Source organism: Apis cerana, linkage group LG4 (assembly GCF_029169275.1).
Source record: "Apis cerana isolate GH-2021 linkage group LG4, AcerK_1.0, whole genome shotgun sequence".
NCBI lineage: Eukaryota > Metazoa > Arthropoda > Insecta > Hymenoptera > Apidae > Apis > Apis cerana.
The window spans coordinates 2506112-2530389 of NC_083855.1; the positions used below are offsets into that span (position 1 = coordinate 2506112).

The 24278-nt window shown below is 33.1% G+C and overlaps 1 protein-coding gene and 1 non-coding gene across 3 annotated transcripts in view; one reads left to right on the plus strand and one right to left on the minus strand.

Moving 5' to 3' along the window:
* LOC108000095 (transcriptional activator cubitus interruptus-like) overlaps positions 1 to 24278 on the plus strand; it is a 177327-nt gene that overhangs the window by 94912 nt on the left and 58137 nt on the right. The gene's annotated exons all lie outside the window — the stretch shown is intronic.
* Positions 5257 to 5329, minus strand: Trnaf-gaa (transfer RNA phenylalanine (anticodon GAA)). The gene has a single exon. It is a non-coding gene; the product is annotated as a tRNA-Phe (tRNA).

Below are 24278 nucleotides of genomic sequence, written 5' to 3' on the forward strand. Positions count from 1 at the left end.
TTTCCCTCCATCTATTAATTTAAAAAAAAGAAATCTTTACTTCACTAATTCTTTACTAAAATCCAAACTTATTCACATGTTTCTTCGTTTTTCAAAATTCAAAAAAATTCATACCGAATCCTACATCCGTCCCAACATTGCGACAAAGTTTCGTAACAATGCCAACCGCGTCCACATTTTCTCGCCAGAATTTTCCGGATATTCGTGTTGCCTGGAGGAAGAAACGTTTGTAGAGGAGGGGGGCGAAGTCCAGGTATGCGCACCGACCACGGGATCCCATTCACCGTTTTTTCTTATTCTTTCCACCGGCAGAGTTTCACCCAAGGAGCCCTGGGCCGACGGAGACGCCTAATTCCTAATTCCTATTCTCACCGTTGCTCTTGCCATTGGGTCGAGGACTACGTCCCACAAGGGGACACGAGTTGCTTTCTCGAATTCGAGTCGACCATCGCCGCAGAAAAATATCTCTATTATTGTCATGGAGATGACCGACCGCGGGATGAATGGCCGTGCGATGTTCATGATGGAAAAACGCGGAGGAGAGATCGTCGTTAGGTGCTTTTCAACGACGATGGAAGAGTAACGTGACACGGTGGAAAATATTCTGGATGATCTGCATTTCCGTAAAAGAGGATTAAGAATGAGGAATAGAGAATGGACACGCTGTCGTCGGTTTTTTCTTTCGAGGTTATTCTGCTGAGAGAAACACGCGTGACGGATGTGTTTGAGAGGTTGTGATGAGATATGCGATTGGGAATTCATATTAGGAATTCAGAATTTTCGATGGTTTTCGTTTTGGTTGCGACAATGAAGAGAGCAATTTTTGGTAATTGGAAATTTTTAAAGGTGGAAAAAATTGTTCAAAGTCAGTTTAGAATTCTAGTTGTCATTTTCGAACGAAGAGAAAATTATTAGAAATTATATTTTCGATTGGAAATATAAATTTTTGTTTTGTTGATAATGGAAATGAAAAAGAAAATTTGATAATTGAGATTATAGGGATGTATATGTATAACAGAAATTTTTAAAGGACATCTTTGAAAATCATAAATTTTGGTAATGTATATTTGGAATTCGTTTCTGTTTTCGATAAAATAAACCAAAATATAGAATAACAAAAACTTTTTTTAATTTTTTTAAATCAGAATTTTTCAAAATCATAAATTTTGGTGCATTTAGAATTTGTTTTTGCTTTTGAGATAGAAATAAATAAATAATTAAAAGTGATAGTAGATATTTTTAATGAAAAGAAAATTATTAGAATTATTATAAAACTTTAATGATTTTAATTTTGCTTGGAAATTATTTTAATTGAGATTTTTAATGTAAAGATATATACATATATATAAAATAGGAATTTTTAAAGAATGTAGAAAATCATTTAAAATCATAAAGTTTTAATAATACTATTTAGAAGTCGACAAATAAAAAGAAAATTTGAAATAATAAGAATTTTTAAACGAAAAAAAAATTATTCGAATATATATAGGCTTTGGTAATGCATACTTAGATATTGTTTCCATTTCTAATAAAAAAGAGAAAAATTTGAAATTAAAATTATGCATCAAAATTATATAAATTATAAAGAATTATAAAGGAAATCTTTATGAATACTTCTGAATTTTGAAATTGTACTAGATATCTGGAAGTTTTTATTTTAACAAAATCAGAATTTTATCTGTTCTCTATCTGTTTTCTATTAATAAAAAGAAAAATAATAGGAGGAGGAATTTCAAGATACTGTAAATAATTTTAAAATCTTACTCTGCGCATTTAAAATTAAATTATCTCTCAAGCAATATAGATATATCTTCTGCAAATATTTACGATATCAATCAAACACATAACGTGATAATAACGGTTTCAAATTGAACAAAAAATTAGTTTTTAAAATTAAAAAGAAAAAAATCTGGTTTAATATCGAAACACATCGAATATTATCACCAAACCAGTTATCTTGTTGATAAATCCATTTAAGAAGGCGGAAATTATTAAATAAATTTCAAAACGTTTCATAGATATTTTTATGATTTCGTTATCATGTTATTATGATTAATAAACTGCGCCAGTTTTATATGTCGTAATTATCATCCACTCGATAAACCTTCTTATTTCTTAATTGCAAAACTCATAAACTCTTCGACTTTTGTCCATATTGTTTTCGAGATAAAGCGGATAAGATTTACCTTGGCAATGTCATAAATATTTACGGCAATTATCGTGAAAGATAACAGGTTCTGAACACATCCTACGAGATATAGCATAATATTCGAGAAATTTAGCGAGCTCAACGAGTAAAAAGATCTTTTCTTGATCGCATATCTGGATCTTTGTTTTATCAAGAGACATGCATCCTGCATTATCGAATATTAATCTTTATCACTTTATTAAATTATTTTCTGATAGTTGCTCGAAGATGAAGATGTTTTTCGCGATTAACTTAATTTAAAAAAAATTTAAATTGGAATTTTTTTTTCCTCGGAATCAGATCTCTTTAATTAGTTTAAAATATGTATATCTAAAATATTTTAAATACTTTTTTTTTGGCCTCAATTTGAATAGAAATTTTTTTGTACCTGATATTCTTGAAATTGTTATTAAAGAGAATATTAAAAATTCATCGATAATGATCATACATTAATTATAATATTTTATCAGATATATAAATATTTATATTCATAGCAAGATTATTTGATTTAACTTATATTTAATATAAATAAAAAAATTTTAAATTCTTTTCAAATTACTTTATATCTTCATTATAAATCTATTTAATTGATTGATGTAAATTCATATAAGATTCGTTATTTATGTAATTCATATAATCTGTTTTCTAAATTTTTTGAAAATATTTTTAAATTATCATTCTATTAAAATCTAATACAAGATTTTTAATGTAATATCACTTCTATTTCATTTAATTATATGAAAATTATTTACTTTAATAACGACATGACTTTTTTAATCTTTTCAACTTTATAAAAAATAATTATTGCAAATTGGAAAGAGTAATGATAATTTCCTTGGATTGATAATCATAATATGAAAATTAATTAATTAATTTATTAAATTATAAGCAATTGAATTTTGCGCTAAATGAAACAAAACAGAAATTAAATTTCAATTGTTTAAATAAGCTTTAACCGATATTTTACATACTTTTTTTTTGTCTGTTTTTAAAATTGTCTGTTTTCCATCTTTAAAAATATTATTCTCGAAAAACGTAGTCAGAAATATATTCTAATATTCTATTTAGAGTCTCTTCAAGAGAATCGAGATTAAGAGAAAATTTCAATGGATGGAGGAACAGTGGGTGGAAAACTTCTCGTGATATTTGCTCGCATGCCAAGATGCGTGCATGCTGTGCTATGCGTCATTATCGGACAACGAACGCAATGAAATGAGAGAACTGGTTCTCCCGTGTTATGTCCATCCGTCTGTACGATTGCCCGCCGGCATTCGCGGTTCCTATTCGAACCTCGCCATTTTCTTCCCTGGTCTCTTGTCAACTTCACGTGTTTGTTTAATCCCTTCACCATAGATTAAATATCTTCAAATCCAAGCACAAATAATTCTCACTTTAAACTTTTTATTTTATTTCATTTATTATTTTTTAATCGAAATAAAGACAATAATTACATAAAATTACATTACATAAAATTATTCACTAATTGTTCACTAATTGTGTTTGACTAGCAAAATATTAACATTTAATTCTCATTTTATATCTTATACATTCCCTTTCATAAACGTAACTAGAACTATTTATAAATAAAGATATTACTGATTTTATAAAAGTTGAGAACTACGTTTATAATTATATAATATTTCTTAATGTAAAACTCCTCTCCCAATTGATCAATAATTTGAATTATCAAAATAAAGGAATTCTGTTCGACAAATTTTTTGTTTTTTCTAAAAAACGAAAAAAATTTGAAGAAGGAGGAAACCAGTCTCTTAAAAAAAAAAAAAGAAAAAAAAAAGAAAATCATTCACGCAAAAATCAAGTAGATAATAACACGTATCGACTGAAAATTAATGAAAAATCTACAAGATCGTTCACCACGGTCGATTACCATCGATAATTCAACAACCCTGTCAAGACCAGCTAACCAATATATCCAGGACTCGTGTATCAATTTCCCGAGGACATTATAATTCGCAACATGGGGGCCGCTAAAATCGCAAATAACTGTATTACGAGCGGCGCAATACACCGCTTATCGAGCGTAAACAAGATCGAAAAGGAGGAAGAGAGGGGAGGAAGATGGGGCGAAAGAGGAAGGGGTTGGGGGCCTATCGACGCGCGGTCGTAAGTAATTCGAAGTAACGTCCCTTTAATGAAATTACATCCTATTTGCATCCATAATACGATGCACAGGGAAGAATGGTCGGGCTCCCAATAAAAACTCATTAATTTCTCTCTCTTCTCTTCCTCCCTCCTCCCCTCCCTCCTTCTTGATATCATTCCGGTTTACAACTCCGGCCAATAAGTTTCTCGTACGCGAATAACGACGGTATATACATACACAGTGATGTGCGGGATGAGAAAAGTGAGACGAAACGGGTGAGATAAAGGAAAAAAAGGAATGGAGCGAAAAAGAGAGGAGGGAGAGTTCAAGAAAGACATGATCGATCTTTTGAGCGCATGTACGAACGGGTTTACCTGTTGCCACATGTTAATCGCGCGGACTTTCTTCGCTCCCTTTTGCACGCGACGATGCAACCTCGCGTGCGACTCGCGCGAGGAGTAATTAGCGAATCGAGTCCGCTCGCGTGGATGTTAATAGACGTGTCTATGGATTATATTAAACGGCGGCGATTACGCGATTCTGAGATGGAGCATGCATGCGAAAAGTGAAAGAGGCGATCTTATAAAAATCATTTCTATTTAGAGCATCGTTCGATGATTGGATAATGACGGTGGTATGATGGTTCTTTGAGATTGTCGTGAGACAACAATTATTATTCGATGTGTAGCTCAATTTTAATGATTCCTTTGGAGATGTCTTCTTGAAAAAAATTATATAAAGTTGTATATAGTTTCTATAATATATTTGGATAAAAACAAATAAAAAAAGTATCCATTGCATCATAACGATTTTATTATGCTAGTTACACATATGATATGTTGGTTCATTTGTTCGATTTGTTAGAAATAATTTTGTTGATGCATCTTATGATGCATCGCATCTTTGTTTCTTTGTGCATTTCAATAAAAAATTACTACAAACATAAAATTACAGTAATTACTGATGCCGAAACCCGGGATTGAACCGGGGACATTTAGATCTTCAGTCTAACGCTCTCCCAACTGAGCTATTTCGGCTCTTGAGAGATCACTAAAATTTAAAAAATTTCTCCCGAAAAGAATCAATTTCTAAAATATATATATAAATCTTAATAAAAAGAATTTTAATAATTAATATTTAAATGATAATAAACGAAATTTCCAAATGATTATTTATACACCGTATCTCTCCATATTTCTCGTCCACCAATTCTTCGTTTGCTTTCGAATTACCGTAGAAGTGATATTCTAACGCGTTATTCTAAAATAAACCTTCATAAAGCTTCCAGAACTTTGTTCCAAGAGCTTTCAACGCTCGACGTTCATAAATTTCGCGGTCGCGATGACTTCATCCACGCGCCCTTGTTGTTGCATTCCATTCTCGTAGGAATATAACGTACGGGGAACGAAGAAACGAAACACGTTTCTCTCATGTTCCCAGGAATATGAGACATGATCGTGTCTAAACTTTGGTCACGATTAAACGATCGAAAACAGTGGAGATAGAGAGATGAAGGGTGAGGAGGGAGAGAAGGGAGTACACCGTGACCGAGGCGATTCCCTCGATGGTAGCCATCATCTGGAAGCTCGTCTCGAGCCCGATCTAATGAATCCGCCATTTCGTTCAACGTGTAGGTATACTATATATATTTACCAGTTCGATCCAGTCGATGGACGATTAAAAATTTCGGTGAAAAATAATTAATGAACCGGTTGTCTTCAATGGAATTATGGACGGAGATGGGAAGATGATCGGGTGTATGAGTAATTGATCGTGGAAAGCGGTAAATGCCGAGGTGATCCGTGGCTTAATTAAACAATGTTTGACGGAAGATTTATGATCGGGATGAGGTGCATGTTTTTGTATTTGCGAAATGATCATTAGACACGCTAGAAATATTCTAACTAAATAAGAATATTTTATAAAATACATGATATTTTAAAGAAAAAATAATGATAATTAATCATTATTGATATTTAAAAAATATAATATGTATAATGAAATTGGATGATGTTTCTTATATTAGAAATTATAAAAATATATAAACTATGTATCAGTAGGAAAAAAATGAAAGATAAAAAAGATCTTTTATCTCAGATAAAGCATTTTTTTCTTAAATTTTATATTATTATCTGAAATGTTTTGTTTCATTTAGATTAGAGCCGAATTTTAAATAAATGTATTTGAAATTATTTATTTAATATTTTACGAAATAAATTACTTGCTATTTTAATGAAAATAACTTGTTTCAAGAACGAAGAGTTTTCTTCAAACAATCAATTCTTCAATTTGTTAATAATTGAATCGCATTAATCGGATTATTATTTTTAAATTATTATTCTTCGAAATAAATTTTGTCTCGATCTAAATCATCGTTACTCGGAATATTTGCAGCTAATCTTCCAAATTAAAAAAATCTTACTTACCACATTATTACATTGAGGATTCCGCCTAATATCCCTAAATTGCATACCACCGTCCACAATCCATGCCTTTAAACCAACATAATCTTCGAAAGAATTCCTTAATTATCATAATTCAGAGCACCAAGCACCGCGCCTCTAACATCATCTAAAATACAACACACCGTGCAAAATCTTCTCCCTTTCGTACCCATTTCCCGCGCAAGCTCTATCGAACGAAGCAAACTCGCCCCATCCCTCCCCACGTATCCCCCCGCGATGGCGGCTGTGGCAAAAGTTAATCCGCCGGGCGTCAAAGCGCCGCGAGCCGTCCCTGAAGAGATCGCGGGACGACGGGTTGTTTGCTCTCGCTCGGATTTTACGGCTCCGACAGGCCAGGCCGGACAATTACTGGTTGTTAAACTCTCCGACTGCATGGGCAAAAGCGATCGCAAAAGTCTCTCCGCGGCCGCATCCCGCGACCATCGGCAGCTGCAACTGCGCACTTTAAGAATCACCATCGCCACGCACACCGGTTTCTGTATTTATTTTTGCGCGTTCCCTCCTTTTCTCCCTGTCTTCGTCCATCTCGTCCACGTCTCCACGTTCGCCTTTCTCCGTCCCACGCATGGGGCGGTCTCGTCGTAACCCTCCCCCGATTTATGAACCGCGATTATTTTGGAGTGAAGGAATGAAAGGGGGTGGGGGATGGAGAGTGAGGGGGAAAGGGATCACTCGCTAAATTACTCATTAATTCGACGTTAATGCAGCGAAAGGGTAATTTGCGCTTTTATGCCGCTCGATGTTCAGCCCTGTTTTTGTCGTATACTTCTTTTAATGAAGGTAATTACGGGAAGACTGACAAGCTCCACCTCCTTTGTCGATATTTCCGGCCGAAAATGTATGAATTTATGTATGGAGGAGGGCAGCGATGCTTCTTGATCTTTTTTTCGTGGTGATTCATTGACTTTTTTTTTTTTTTTTTGGTTCACTTACCTTTATTTGGGATTGTTGCCATTTTTGTCGTAAAAAAAATCTTTGAACGAGGATCTTTTTACATCGACTCGAGGGTGACTATGTTCTCAAATTTTTAAGGTAATTTGTTACGTTGTTTTCTCCCCGATTTCGTAGAGTATTATTAATTATTAAATTAGGATGGTTTTTATTTTTATTCTTATTGTATGAACATGATTAAAGAATCTATAGAGCTTAATAAGAATAGATTTCTTATTTTTCGTCAAATATATATAATATATTGTACTTGAATATTTTATACTTCTTTTATATGTCATATGCATTTTGTAAATTTTTGTTTAAATTTTGCATAAATGTATATTATCATTATTGTTTATAGCAATTCATCTTGAATTATTCTTTACAGAATGACAATTTTTAATTTAGCTTAATTAATTAATGTGTCACAAAAAGATTAATTTCTATTTCTTTATATAATATAATACAAATTTAAAATAAATTATGTATCTATATAATTCAAAATATAAATATTCAATCATCTTTAACACAAAAGAAAGATTGAAAATGAAATTATGCTAATGTTATTAAATAATCCAGATATAATATTAAAGGGAGAACATAAAAATATGTGAAAAAAGCAATTTTTTTCTTAAATATCAATTTATAAATATGAATTTATCAAATAATTTATCAAATAACTATTATGATCCAAGTTCCCCAGATTAAAAGCTTTTTCTGCTTATAATCTCGTTGAAATGAGCATCTGAATACATTAAAAAAAAATACATATTATATTCACTTTTATTTAAAAAACAATCACTTTTAAAGCAACAATCGACGATTTTCATCCGAACCGGATCTTCTTTAAGCAAGCCTCATCCATCGAAAGATCAAACCAATTAAGCTATCTGGGTCGACGAAATCTTCTCACCATTCAGTACTCAAAACGGATTACAGCAACGAAGGGAAACCTTCGACCTTCCTTAACCAAGAAATTCAACAAGCTTTTCGAGAATTTTTATACGAGGAAATTAAAAGAAGACAGGGCTTTGATTGCAAGATGAAGAAATTATGCGATGAACGCGGATCTCTTAATTTTGACGGGACAAGTTTGCCAGATCTGGCCTCTTCTCGGTTTCGAATCATGCTCGTGGCAACCTGCAATTATCTTTGGCAAACTAGAGATCATCATGATTGCACACAACTTCGCTCACCCCGTATTTTCCCAGATCCAATTCATGGGATCTGCTTTGATCCTGCTTTTCCCCAGTGCAGGAATTATTAAAATGATTATGTTCGTGTTATATCAGAAAAGATTCCAAATTTAATTGAAAGAATTTTGGTATTTAATCTTTTTTCATAAAAGCTTTTTTGCTAATTTAACTTAGTCGATAAAAACCGAGTCAAGATTAAATTTAGTTTTTTTGGTAAAAGAAATTGAAGACTGAGTGAAAAAGTGGTAGTGTAATTTATTGTTTAAGAGGGAATTTAAATAATTATGATAAAATTAGATTCATTCTTAAAATTCAGATGCTTTTAATTACTTTTAATTTGTAAGTAAGTTTTTTTTACAATTGTTAATTTATTTTTTATGACAGAATTTTTCAATAAAAGGAGTTAGAAGATTTTGATATTCAATCATTTTCGTAAAGGGATGAATGGAAATTGATGATGTAATTTTTTATTATTTTAGATGGAGAAAATGTAAATAATTGTGCTGAATTAGATTTAGTTTTTCAGATTTAGATTTTTAATATATTCTTAATATATCTGTAAATAAATTTTTTCTTTAATTCATTTTTCATCATTAATTTATTTTCTAAGATTGATAAAAAGAAGATGAGTAAAAAATATAAAAATATGATTTATTGTTTGAAGTAATTGAAGAAGATGAGAAATTTGAATCAAAATAATTTTAGTGGAATTATTTTGCATTTTCAGACTTTTAATTATTCTTAATAGGTTTGTCAGTAAATTATTATTGCTTAATTATTATTTATTTCAGATTTTTTTAAATTTTTTCAAAAAAAGAGATTTTTGAAAATAAGATACATGGAAAAATGGAACGATTTATTTTTTAGAGTAATATTTTTCAAACAAGAAATTTGAAATTGAAATAACACTGATAGAATACAAATGATTCTTTATACGTTCTCAGTTTTTTAAATATCTATTCTAAATATGTTTTATGAATTTTTAAATTATTATTACTTCATTCATAGATAAATTCTACATCAGATTTATAATTATAATATTTTTTTTAAGATATTCTTATTGTAATATATTCATAGGTAAATTTATTCTGAATCAAATATACGATTATTATTAATATTTTTATACATATTGCATATTCATTTTGTTTTTATTGAAAAAAAAATAAAAAATTTTTTTTTCTTAATTATTCTTAAGAGAATAAATAAAATCTTATGGATGAATTAAGATATCGTTTTGTAAAATTAGGCTTTTTTCAGTTTCGTAACTTGATATTGAATGTGATGTCATAGAATTTAGCGGCTAAATTTCAGTAATCCAAGCAACAGTAGCATATTCTTCGAATTTATAATGAGCTTCTCGAGAGAGGTATTTAAGAACATCTTCTGTATTAGCATAAAGGAGCATTTTAACGAACATCTTATCTTCTTTATTCACTGCATAAGCAAATGTTTCTTGATTGATTCATGGAACAGTTTTTTCGTTGGTTATTATATTAGCAGTTTCGTATAACAAGTTCCATTTATATCATCTATCTTATTATTAAATGATTTGCCTAATAAAAAAAAAAGTTAACGTTATATTTTTTATTAAATAAATCATCATTGATATTTGCAAATCAATTCAATATTAAAATTATTAGAAATTTAAATTTTTATTTTTTAATAATTATTTTTTTCTAAGATTTTTGACATTTCTAACAAAATTTTAACAATCATATTACATAATTAAATTTCGAATATTCATATCACAATTTGATAAACACAATTAAAGAAATGGAATATAAACGAAGATTTGCTTCATTTTCTAAATATTATTAAGAAGTACTTTAAATATTTTTTTTTACTTTCTCTTTTTATATAGATTTTTTATATTTTTAAATAATTAAATTCTTTATAAATGCATTTTTATATTTTAATTGTAAAAACAATGTAAATTATATGACATTTAATTTTTTTATTTACTTTTATGATCGATTTTTATAGATATAAAAATTATAATATCTATTTTATATAAAAAAATATTTGTATCCATGATTACATTTTATTATAGGAAAAACAAATTAATCTGAACGTTTTAACGAATATTTACTCCAAAATAATTGAACCTTAAATAATTTATCCGACATATGTTTACATATTTAAAGCAAAACAGAACCACTATCACCTTCACCAACTGATTCAATGAATTATTTAAACTTCTTCGCCTCTTGAATCTCAAAAAAGAACCCATCCATCTGTAAATCGATCCACGAGCCTGCACACAATCCCCGATTTTCCTCAACCACCGTTCAACTATTATTTTCAACCGATTCAAACAATTAATCTCGTCGTGTGCCATTCTCGCGAACGAAGGTGGTCCGCCTTGAAAACATTGCTTCGAAACACGCCAAAAAATGCCATAAACGGTTCGATAAACAAACGAAACGCGGTAAGATGATCAATCCCTTCCATCGACATTGATCATTCCATTATCGAATGGAACTCGATTGTTTCCTCGTGGCGGGGAACAATTAACACCAGGCATGCGCCACCAGTGGCGCACCTTCCTGCACGAGAATTTCCTGGCAGAAAGCGGGAATCCACGCGGAAACGATCGTGCAAAATTCAAACGGTTCGCATTAACGAGCGCTCACCTTACATCGCCTTGATTCGAATTGCGAAAGAACGAATTGTGAAAGAAGCGAATCATGCGGAAAGCCGACACGGATATAAAGACGTTTCGCGTGCGCGGTTCGTTTCGATAGTTTCGCGAGAGTTGTATGCAAATTGGATGGTTCGCAGCGGCGCCCTACCGCGGATCGTCTTTGTTCGCCCCGGTTTTTGCGGCCGCGGGGAAGGAAGAAAGAATCGGGACGAGAGAAAAGGAGTTGGCGCTTAGAATAACGCCAGCAAAACAACGGCCGTTAGCCGTTCGGGCTTTACGTGATGGTGAGAGGGGGATGTATGGCTTTGCTTTGGAGGATTCGGGCAAGGTTAGCGAGGAGAAAACGCACGTGATTCGATTATTGTTCGTGTGATATCGGAATCCTTATGAGAGTTTTTCAATGGAAATTTTTTTTTTTTTTTTTAAAAAGATGAAATTGTGGTCATGTATGAGGAAATTAAGAATTAAAATATTAGAAAAGGAATGATTGATTTGAAAATTAGAATATTAAGAGGTGTTGATGAATTGATTATATGAAGAGATACCTAAGACGAAATACTGCTTATTATCTTTTTATGGAAAGAGTTTTTAAATCAAACGATTATTATTTGACATATTTATTATTATCTTATTATATTTCTTATTATATAATTTAGAATTCGCTCATTGAAAATCGTTGAAATTGGGCATTTTGAATATTAATATATAAATTATGAAGATATAAATGTAATTAGTTTATAAGAAAATTATTTTAATTGAGTTACCGATGATGAAGATTTATGAAAATTGGGGAAAATAGAAAATAGAAATATTATTGTGATTATACGGAAAGAAGTTAATTCTAATTTTGAAAAGTAAAAAAATATTAACAATAAAAATTTATGAAAATTAAAAGAATAAAAAATACCATATAACAAACTACTCATAAATTCTAAAACGAAATACCTCTATACTCACCAATCACAAAACAGTCGAAAGTCAAGCACCGTTCATCCGAGTCTATTGACTTTCCAGAACTCGAATCCGGAAGAAAGGGTTCATCGAAGCGTACAAACGTCGTGCTCAATCTCGATATACACCATTGTTTCATCACGAATCCTTTGATCACATGAAAAAAAAAAAGGAAACTGGGCGTGTGCCATGCTTCCACCTTGCTTCTGCAAAGCTGCCCTTAATCGTTCTCCTATAAAAAAGGGTTAACGATTACCGTCAATATATCAACAAAGACGCATTGATCTTACAAGCATCGATCAATTCTCCCCTTCTCTCGTTCAATTACCATCCATCCACTCCTTTTTTCACCCCTCGCGATCCTCAACCCTAATCTGATCCGCGGCTCCAGCGCGGCTCCTTATCCGGAAGGGAGGCGTTGTCACCGCGTTTCCGGCCACAATAGAAGCCCACTGGACTGTGACTAAATCGGCATGACGTACCCCCGTTGACTTTATTGCGCGACAATATAATTATTTTGCGTGCTGCTCGCGGTCACCGTTCGACAGGGGGCGAGGAAAAGAGGGATGTTAGGAAGACATTAAACAAGAGAATCGAGAGAGAGAGAGAGAGAGAGTCGAAAAAGCAGGCGTGTGCCATGCTCGATGGCCAACAATGAGCCGCGAACTCGGCCCGTTTGTTTGCCAAACAATCGGCGCCGCGGCGAAAACAACGCGAAACAATCGGCCATTGTTTCGAATCGGGAGAGGCTATCGCGAAGAAAAGGGGAAAGAACGTCGACGTCGGCGTCGAAGGCAAGTATTTAGGGGGTGGTGGAGCGATTCGGAGAAAGAGAGAAAGAGAGAGAAAGGAGGCTTGTTTATGATCGCTCGAAATATCGTTAATTGACTGACCTCAGGGCGAGTCGACGAAACTTCTGAAGATCGCGATGCATTTAAAATGCGGTCAGCATTTGATACACGATAAACTGATGGTGACTGGTGGAGAGATATACGGAGATGATTGGACTTACTTGTTTGATTATGAAACGATTGTCAAACCGAGAGAAATATTGTACAGAAATTATTCGAGATTGTTAGGCTTTGATGTCTCATTTTATATGAATGTTTTTGAAGTAATGTCTTGATAATGCAAATTATGTGTTGGATATAGTTTTAGTATTGAAAATGTAGAAAAATTTTTGTTTCTTTTTTTTTTATTTTTAATTAGAAATTTATTTTTTATTGGAATGAAATTGTAATTAATATTAGTTTTCTTAGAAATATTCTATTTGAGAATTTCTATTGTGGAATTAAATCAGCATGTATATCATGTGTTTTTAAAATTTGTTAAAATAAGATAAGTTTAAAAAAAATTAGAAAAATTTTGAAAGTTAGATAAATTTTAATAAGTTGCATGTGATATAATTTGAAATATGGAATTCATAATTCTATATTTACCTCAATTTCCTATACTCTAACAAAGTTAATTACTTCCTGTTCCCTGTCTACTGGAGGCACTTACCCTGAACAATCAGTTCCAAACATCTAATCAAAGGCCACATTGAGTCACATTCCCCCGCAGACATACCGCAAAACACAATAAACGACTCTGGCAAACCGCAAGAGTTTATAAACACCTGACATATAAACACATAGCAAGTATACACTATTTTTTAAATTTCTTTTAAATCCCCAAAGGAATACACTATCAAGCCTTTAAAGTTTCCAAAAATTCAATGTCTTTGGATGGAAAAGAAAATCTATAGAGATGAAACAAATATGTTAGTTTTAAAATCATTCGTAAATTTAAAACGAAAATAACAAAAATTTTCATTTGTAAACTTGAATTAAGAAAAATTTATGAAGATAAAAACATTTTTTATTTTTTTGAATCATTCATACATGAAGAAAAATTTATAAAAATAATATCTAATAATTCTCATAAGAATTTTCCAACGCATTTTTATTTAAATTCCAAATATGAAAAGAAAAATTTAACGAAAATAAAACAAACAATTAACAAAAAAGAATCTTTCAAAACATTTAAAAAAAATCTATCTAAAACTAAAAGAAATATTAAAATTTTTCATATATATAAAAAAAAAAAGAAATAAAAGAAACTTATTTGTATAAAGTCGCATCGCATACATGGAAAGAAACGAAAACAAAACGTTTCAATTAATAGAACGGAATCTTTCGAACATGAAGAGAAGAGTATCTGCGAAAATAAAACTTCTCTCAGAATTTGCCATACCCATAGAAAGGAAAAGACAAAGGTTCGTAGAGTCTCGCGGATCGTCAAGCTCGAGCGAGATCCGCTCGTTTCCTTCTCCTCGCGCTGTCAAGCCCGGTGTTCTTTTTTTAAAGACCGCCGACAATGTACCAGCCGCTATAAATACGTACGCACGCGTGAATACGTCGCGACTGTCGCCACGTGTGAAGCAGCTTGAGGGCCTTCCTCTCTCTCTTCCACGCGTTTCTTCGCGCGCAAGCATCGCTCCTTCCTCCTTTAAACCCTCCTCCCACCTCCTCTCCACTTCTTCCTCTTTTTCCACTTACTTCTTCCCATTTTATTTTCCCCTCTTTTTCCACTTCTTCTTCTTTTTGTCCCTCTTTCTTCCCGCGTTATGCGTGTCCCCTTCGCGAACGACGGGGACACGATGGCGGTGGAAGAGGAGAAGTAGGAGAAGGAGGAGGAGGAGGAGGAAAAGAAAGAGAGAAAGAGCAGCAGGAATATTCCCGGTCGACATTTTTCTTGTCGGAATGCGGAGTCGTTACGTTCGCGAGGCGTTACGATCGAAACGCCCGAGATGTTCTTACCGGTTCCACGGATCTCTCGACGAGCGCTCTTCTGTCCCCTCTGTGAGAGGCCGGGGATTCGAGATCGAGTACCGTGTACAACGTGAACTTTCCAGAGCTGACTCGAACCCGATGAGATAAGATTCGAACCGGCAGCCCGTGGAACCGGCACGTGTTCTGTCGTTCCGTGGACCTCCTTCGACGACGATAACCTGGCACGAACCTGTTGATTTTCATGCAAAAGATGAAAGAAAAAAAAAGAAAAGATTTAACGTGGGAAACAAGTGGGAAATTAGCTTCGAGAAAGAATTGAAGATTTAACGTTCAAAGAGATTAGCGTGCGTGACTCGCCACGTTTCGTGAAGAAAATTTTAGAGAATACCGAGAGAGAAGGATTATTTTTATGAGGGATGACTAAAAATTTGATTTGAAAAGTTGAGAATTTGATGTTACGAGAATTATTGTGCACGAGTTGTGAAATTTCATTTCGAAGAAATTGAAAGAATGCTGAGAGGAATGCGGAATATAATGAGAAATTGAGAGAATGTTGGAAGTTAGAACGTAAAGTATGATATCTTGATGAAAATGAATTTTTCTTCTAAGAAAGGTTGCTTAATATTAAAAATGAAAGATTAATTAATTTCATTTTTTTTGCGTTAGGAACCCTAATACGTCATATTTGAAAAACATAGAGATCACTGTGTATTTTATTCGTCGTTGCTTATCATTAATTTAATAACCAAGATATTTCTATTTTTCTTTCTTTTTAAATGCTTTTTCTTTTATCCATGGCATTAATATACATTAATATACAAAGAATTAAAAATCTTAATTGAAAATTTCTAACCTAATAAAAGTGATACAAAATAAAAAAATTGATGAAACAAGTTCACCAATTTCAATTATCTCGTTCTCAATGCATCCAATTCGGTTGTAATGAAAAAGATCGAGGAGATTCACGATGTAGTCTCTGCTGTCTCTGATTGGACGAAATAGGCAAAGTTTTTTATCGACGGTCCCAATGGTATAATAGAGATGACGCGGTAGCCCTAGTCAGACTACCGAATCGACGGGCCTTCCGCGAACGGCCGAGCCAAGAAAAAGGCATCGTGGCATGAATTAAGGACGACTTCCGAGTAAGTAGGATCCCCGGTACCACGGTAGACCCCTGCCGCGCCTCGTTACAGCCGAAATTTCTCTCTTTCTCTTTCTCTCTCTCTCTCTCTCTCGCCTCCGCTCACCGACGTCTCTTTATCTCGCTCCACCTTCCTTACCTGAAACTGCTCCGGCTGGAAAAGAAAAAGCTGGCGTCTAGGTACGAAAGATAAGTCGCCGCTTCACTTGGGATGCGTTTTCCCTAATAACGATTTATTTAACTCCGACCACGGCGTATCGACCCTGCCTTCGTTGTGTATTCGATGGTACGAGGGACCCGTTTTGTTGAATTTATAGCTATTGATAGTTTATGAGATATCTGTGGAATTTTTTTTTTTTTTAGATTTTGAGAATAAGTGAGATAGGTTGAACGATTGTTAGTTATGAAACAGAATTTGTAAAATATGGTAAATTATGGGAAAAAATTTTTCAAAATTTTTAATAAAATTGTATGTTGCGATATGTTTCTTATCGTTAATGCCAAAAAAAAATATTCATTTTTAGAATTAATGTGAAATACCTTGAGATGATGATTTTATATCGAAAGGGATAATTAAACTATCTATGATTTTGATTAACTGAAGATTCGATTATTCGAATTTTCTTTCTAGATAAAAATATAAAATGCAAATGATCTTGAGATAAAGATTCAATAAGTTTAAAATTAATAAAATTAAAGGAATGTTGGAGTACTTTGATATATCCAAAGTATTTATTAAATTCTATTAAAATTAAAATCTAAATAAATATAAATTAATATCTATTATTCGATTATATAAATCGAAGTATTATTCAATATATGTGATTTTGTGCAACATATGCATAATATGATGAATGATTGAGTTTACGGATAAGTGAGATATCCAAAAATATATATTTCCAATTAGTTTTTAACATGTCATAACGAGACGATTGATTTTTTCTTCTTGTAAAACTTTCTTCAATGTATTGGTCGTATTGTCGTTCATTAGTGATAACAATGTTTCTATTGAATCTGTCAAGAATAATGAAACTAATGATGAAACGAAATAAAAATAAATTTTATTTGCTATAAATGTCATTTATTTAGCATGTAAGTCCCATTATTGTTATAGATGTATTATGTTGGGATCTTTGAGTGACCCCACTTTGGTATGCCATGGGTTAACACATTTCCTGGCACGTGGATCTCATATACGTACTTCACGCACACTAAACTTTCTCTTCAAACCTCTGATGTTTTCTCTGTATACATGTAAAGGAAGTAATATTGTATGTACCATTGATGGTACATTTATTTTATATTAAAAGTTGTACCAACGACATTAAATATATTAATAGAGATATTACATTTGTGCTTGTATTACTAATAAAATTTCTAAGAAATTTAATTTACGAATCTCCTGTGCTTATTTTTAAAATTATATTGTGACCAGAATTCAATTTTTGTTGAACGAAAAAATAAAGAATACAAAGATAATTTCACGTTTCAAGTTTTAATCAATAACATTCGTTTAATTTAATCTCCATAAATCATTTACCACTCTAAAAATTTCATAAGATCGATTCACGAGAGATCAAAAATCAATCCTTTTTAGGTAAAGAATAAAAACTGGAGCCCAAGGACTGAACACGTTCGATACAAGTTTCAATCGATCACGTTTCAAGTCGTATAAATCATCACTTTGTCCTAAAATTTCACAAGATTAATTGATGACAGGGCCACCATCAATTTCTTTCGTTAAAGAAGAAAAACTGGAGGACGAATATAAAAGTTCATGATCGATCGATTGAACTGAATAAATGCGTTTCTTCATGATCGTAAATGGATGGGAAAGTGAAAGTTTCGAGGATCCAACCTTTCTGTGAAACCACTTTATGCTGGATCGAGATAGAGGCAAAAATAAATAGTCATCGATTTTTCGATCGCTAATCGCGATCGATTCGTTTCGTTTATTTTAAAAAAAATTTGTCGCTTTGATCATTTTCCACGGGATAATTAGCGAGTGGGTCCCGACAGGATAATCGAAGGCTTTTCTTTTTTACTCTGGCTGTGTACCCATCAGGCCCCGTCTTCGTGAACGTCACGTGTGCGTCCCCTTAATCCCTCTTAAAGGCCCCTCGGGACGAATACTCGGACACGAGGATGCCCGAAGTAACACGAACGTAATCACCGAGGACGGACGCACACACCCGCGCTCGAGAACTCCGACGGGGCAGACATCTCTTTGTTAGAGGGTCTAGTTCGTTCCACGTCGTAGTGAAAGCTTTGAGCTATAATCTGCTTTGGATTAGATTACAGAAATTACGAGGAATAATAGTTTGGATATTCTTATATCGTGCCGATTTTTATTTTGGATTTGGTCAATTGGAAATTAATAATTTGAAGAAACGGATTATATGTAAAATAAGATGTAGAAGATATGGATAATGATAAATTTTATAAAAGATAAGATGAAATTGCTTATCAAAAATAGATTTGTGAAGAATGTATATTAAATGAAAAGTTTCTATTGTGTCTTATAATCGTATTAATACTTTATATATTTTTTTTTGTTATACTCTATTTGAATATTCAGAAATGGTATAATTTTCTCCATTTTTATTATAACTTATTAGATTAATATATTAGTAAAACAATAATCAATTATTTGAAACTTTCATTATTTTATTGTTTATATCGCATTAGTTTATATTTTTGTTGGAAAACAGCTTAAATACCAATAAATAACAGATTAAATCCACGCAACAATAGACCCAACAAAAACAGCAAAAGTTTCGAAAATAAAAATCCATAGATCGAAGCCCAATTTTTCTTGTCTCATCAAAAAAAAAAAAGAAAAAGGATAGAATTGTTCGTAACTCGCGCACATCGCTACGAGGACGCACGCATAAGCGGCGTGTAGGTCGGGGCTCGAGTGGAACGTGTACGATGGTTAGTTAGACCCGTTGGCGGACTCTCCGGGGCCCGAGAAAACGATGCACGATCTCTCTTCTTCTATCCTTTCTTCTCTCTCTCTCCTTCCTGAAGATGGCATTGGTAGCCGTAGGTAGGACCCTGTGCGTGCGCCACACCGTATATTTCAACTGTGCAGGCTGTCGTTGTGTGCATTGTCGCATGCACCGGGTATGAGGTCCGCGGGAGATACATATTTGTTACGGGGATGTCCCTTCTCAGCGTGGACGTGATTCGCCTCCGCGATTCCAATGAAGATCTCCCCGCTGATTGACTCTGTTTCCAGCCTCGATCCGTTCGTCTCCGCTTTTCCCCGGAATACTCGATCCAAGTCCAAGCGAGGATATTGAATTCTTGCTTCGTATCTCTTCTTCGTTTCTTTGGAATTATTTTAAGAATCATCGGTGAGCTCAGAATTGGAGATTTGGCATTTGTAAATGTAATAAGATTTTCTTTTGTGTGTTGTAATTGCGATTTGGTTTTTGTAATCGTAATTATTGGTTGTTTATATATTTTTCTGTTATAAAGCATCTATGATGTAGAACGAGTATTTAATTCTTTTATGAAATAAGTATATAATCTTATAAATTTAATAATCAAGTACTAACAAAAAAAAATATATTATAATTAGCATAACTAGCATAATTAGCAAATTATTTTTCTAAAAATTAACGGACAAATGCATAATTAAATAAAATTAAATTAAGTTAAATTTAATATATATAATGTTCAGTTTTTAGTAATAAAATTTTTTCAATAGTATACATATTTTTTCTTATTTTTAAAATTTAAATCTTTAATTTATAATCTCGTTTCATATAGAAAATATTCTCGATTTGCTGGGAATGAAAATCGAAAGAATATTAATGTTATAACAAATAATAATAACTTAATTTTATTACTTTTTCCAATATTAAAATTTTTAAATCATGCGTAGCGAAATATTTCGTCAAAATAGTAACTAGATATAATAATTTGTCATGACACTTTTAAAATGTATTGAAAGATACAAGATACATAATATAAAATTGCATAATTTATTTTCGAGAATATGTATAAATTATTTATTACTTTTCCTATTTTAGCAAATACTTCTTTTTTTCAGGTTTTTTTCCTATTTTTCGTTTGTACATATTCGTTTTATTTTCATTTTACAATTATAAATAGAATATGTATTAAATAATATAGCAAATAAATAACATGGCATGATATATTTTCCATCATCGTATAAAAATAATTATTTCAAATGCAGCATCCATTTCAACATAAAACGAAAGAGAAGAATTTCTCTTCCCAAGAATATCACTCACTCATCTCGTTTTCCCCAGTAGAATAACATTCGCGCTCTTTATCGAAGAAACAAATATCAAAGGATCAAATGAAAGTTCTCTTAATTAGTCGTGTACTCGATTCGAGGCACCATCAAGCCCAGTCGCGTTTCGCACGCGACGCACAACTGGTTCGAGTCCCGCAGCACGATTCATCATGTTTCGAGGGAGATGCATATTTGTTACGAGACAGTCCCTCCTCGGTTTGGACGTGATTCGCGTTCGTGATCCGAATAAAGACCTCCGGCTTGTTGACTTGGTTTCCAGGGCAAGGAGGCCTCGTCTGGAATCGCGAACACGCCTCGGCTAAGGAGAGGGAAAAAGGACGATTGGCAGGCCGCCTCTCTATCGGGCCACCGATTCCCCCTTTACCTGCTCTTCTCCTCTTCTTCTCCTTCTTCTTCTTCTTCTTCTTCTTCTTCTTCTTCTTCTTCCTCTTCCTCTTCTTTTTATTTCTCCGTCTTTCTAATGGCGAACTCGTCGTAATCGACACGCACCGCGATTCCGATGAGGCGATCGTTCGCCTGCCAACTACCGTGAAATCGCCCTTTCCCACTGTTACCACAGTTTCCTCACGACTTTCGTTGGCCAATTACGCAGACACCCAGAAGGAAAGGCCTAATTGAATCCGCTGTCTCGTGGAATACGAAGAATCGATGAGGGTGAGGCTGCGTGCGATTGGAATCGGTATTGCTTGTTCTTCTTCAAATCTTCCTTTTTTTTTCATTCACGTGGACGTGTTTCTCGAGGATAAGCTATAGTAACTAGTTGTTACAGAAAGTCGAAGATAATCGGTAGTGAAGATAATGTTTGATAAATTATTCTATATCGGTCGAAGAGAATAATTTTTAAATGTAACGTAATATTCTCTATAATGATTTAAATTATAGTTCATCTTGAATTATAAATTGATTAATTTATATGATGAATAGAATGATTGTCTGTAAAAGATAGATAGGATATTTTTAAATAGTAAAAATAGATCAAATAGATCAAAGATTTATTTTGGAAAAAACTTGAAGTTCCAACGAGATTATATATAATTAATAGAATCAATAAAAAAAATGAGAAATCTAGAAAAATACTTTTAAAACAACCGAATATTTTAGTATGATATTATGAATATGATATTGAATAATAATCGATATTTAGATATATTAAAAATTGTGAAAATTATATATGATCGTGTTTCTAGAATCGAATAATATTTCTTGAAAAACTTTTTTCTTTCTTCTTTCTTTGTATATAGTAAACTAAGATAATCGAACCTTCCAAATAGCTCACTCAGTATAATTACCCCGTTCACTCGGATTTATCGAACGATTTTATCGACGAATCATGTACCTAAGTGGAAAAACCAGTCACCGTTCCGTTTCTTTGGAAAACATTGATCTAATCAGAAAAAGAAAAAGAAAAAAAAAGGAACACATCGAGTCTATTAAGCTAGGGATGTCTTCGAGTTAAAAGATCGGATCGTAAGATTCTGGATTTTTGGGGTTAAAATTTACATTGTTATCCACGAGAGCAACGGTGTATTTCGTAATCTCTACCACGTGCTTAATTAGTGATTGAGACTTTTCATTGCCTATAACAAAAGGATCAAAGATGATTCATCTTTTTGTGATAAAAATAGAAGAAAAGTGAAAATTTATATATATCATAGGATTAAATATTTCTTTATTTTCTAAGAAGATAATTCTATTTTTGGATTTTTTAAATTGAAAGATACTTTGAAAAAAAGTGCAATGAAATAAATTAATACTTATATTGTACTTATTTAAATGTTTAATAGTTGCATTACAAAAATATTTAAATTTCATAATTAGCAAGTCCAAATTACAATTTGAATTTATTATATAATAAAATAAAATATATTAATGGAATATAATTTGTATAAGATAAACAATAGAAACGATAAAAAGCAATCACGCTCGTTCTTCTCTCTTTTATCCTCAATATCTTTGTGGTCAAGTCTATGGTTAATCGTGAATTAAAAGCTATTCCATCGACATTAGAATTTTTTCTCTCGCATTCCATCGCCAGGCTAATCATTAAAGGCGCGGGGACTACAGGACTGCTCGTAATTAGTGCCACTAATGAGAGTCGCGTTTCTTGCAATGCGTGTATATGCGTAATACCAGTACGTATCATCATTAAATCCGCTTCTTTCTTTTTTTTACGGGCTGTATTTTTCGGCTGACGTTTATAACTGATGTTTCATGATGACGTAGCAATGATTCCATAAACGTAAGAAATACAAATTAATGCTCAATTAATGTACTCAATTTTTTGGATATATATCTTTCCTGATCAAACGTAATGACACAGTCATCCCTTTGAAATGTTATGAAAATCTCGAAGGAACAAAAAGCAACTCAAAGTATATCGAAGACTAATATAACATCGAAGAAAGTAAAGCTACACTTCACTGTAAATATCAAATCTTGTATCAATCAATCAAAGAAATTAAGCAGCTTATTCACGCTCTGTCCAACATTCTACATTTGAAAAAATTCCCCCAAAATTCTCCTTCCCCTTATGCAACAATGTTTTGTCGATAATAATTCCAAGAGGGAGAAAATACGCGGCCACTCCTAGGCTCCGTGAAGAATTAAGACCCGAAGCCAAATTCGATGCAGTTTCGATCAGACCGCGTTGCTTCCCCCCATCTCCCCTCCACCTGTTTCTTTTTTCTCCCCCTCCCAACTCTCGAGTGCTATCTCTTTTAAAGAGCCCAGCTCGTATATACGAACGCTTCTAGCCCAACCGGTCCACGTACGCACACCGATGCCACCGTGTTCACAACGTGGCCGAAAAACACCGTGAACGTACAACGAAGACCGCTGTTCACGGTTGGACAAAGAAGGAACATAGCGACGAGAATTATTTATGGTGGCTGATAGAGACGCGGCTTTCGAGGCAACGTTGTCTAAGAGGCAACAGACCCACGCACTAGCATTCCTACCTCCATCCACTGGCCTCCTTCTCTCCTCTGCTGTTACCTTCTCTTTTTCGTCGTCTTTTTTTTTTCTTCGTCCTCCTCCTCCTCCTCCTCCTCCTCTTCAACTTGCTCTTCTTCTTTTCTCGCCGGCCGACTTTATCCAGCTTGACTTCGCTGCTCGTCATTCTCCACCTTCTTGGACACGTTTCTCCGACACGACGATCCTCTACGGTGATAGGTAACGAGCCGATGAGAAGCTACGTTGGATTTTCTGAAATCACTAGGATACCAGATAAAGCGCAGCTGGACAACCTTTCAGGACAACGTGCCTGATTGGTTGTAGAATGTTCTTTATATCGTGAGAATGAGTAGATTGGGTGTCGTCTGTTTTATGACGCCTTTCTGATGGATCTATGGTATATTGTTGGTTTCGTGTTGGTGGGTTGTTAAAGGGGAAATCGTCATAACAGGTTTCTTTTTTTTCTTCTTCTTCTTCTTCGAATTTATTTTATGAGCAGTTATCCTAAAATTGAAGAAATGAATTAGTAACGTTAGTAATTATCGTTATTCGTTGCAGATTAAAAATTATATATTAACTTTTTAATATGTACAACATATCATAATATGATCTATATAAATAACATATATAATATTAATCTTA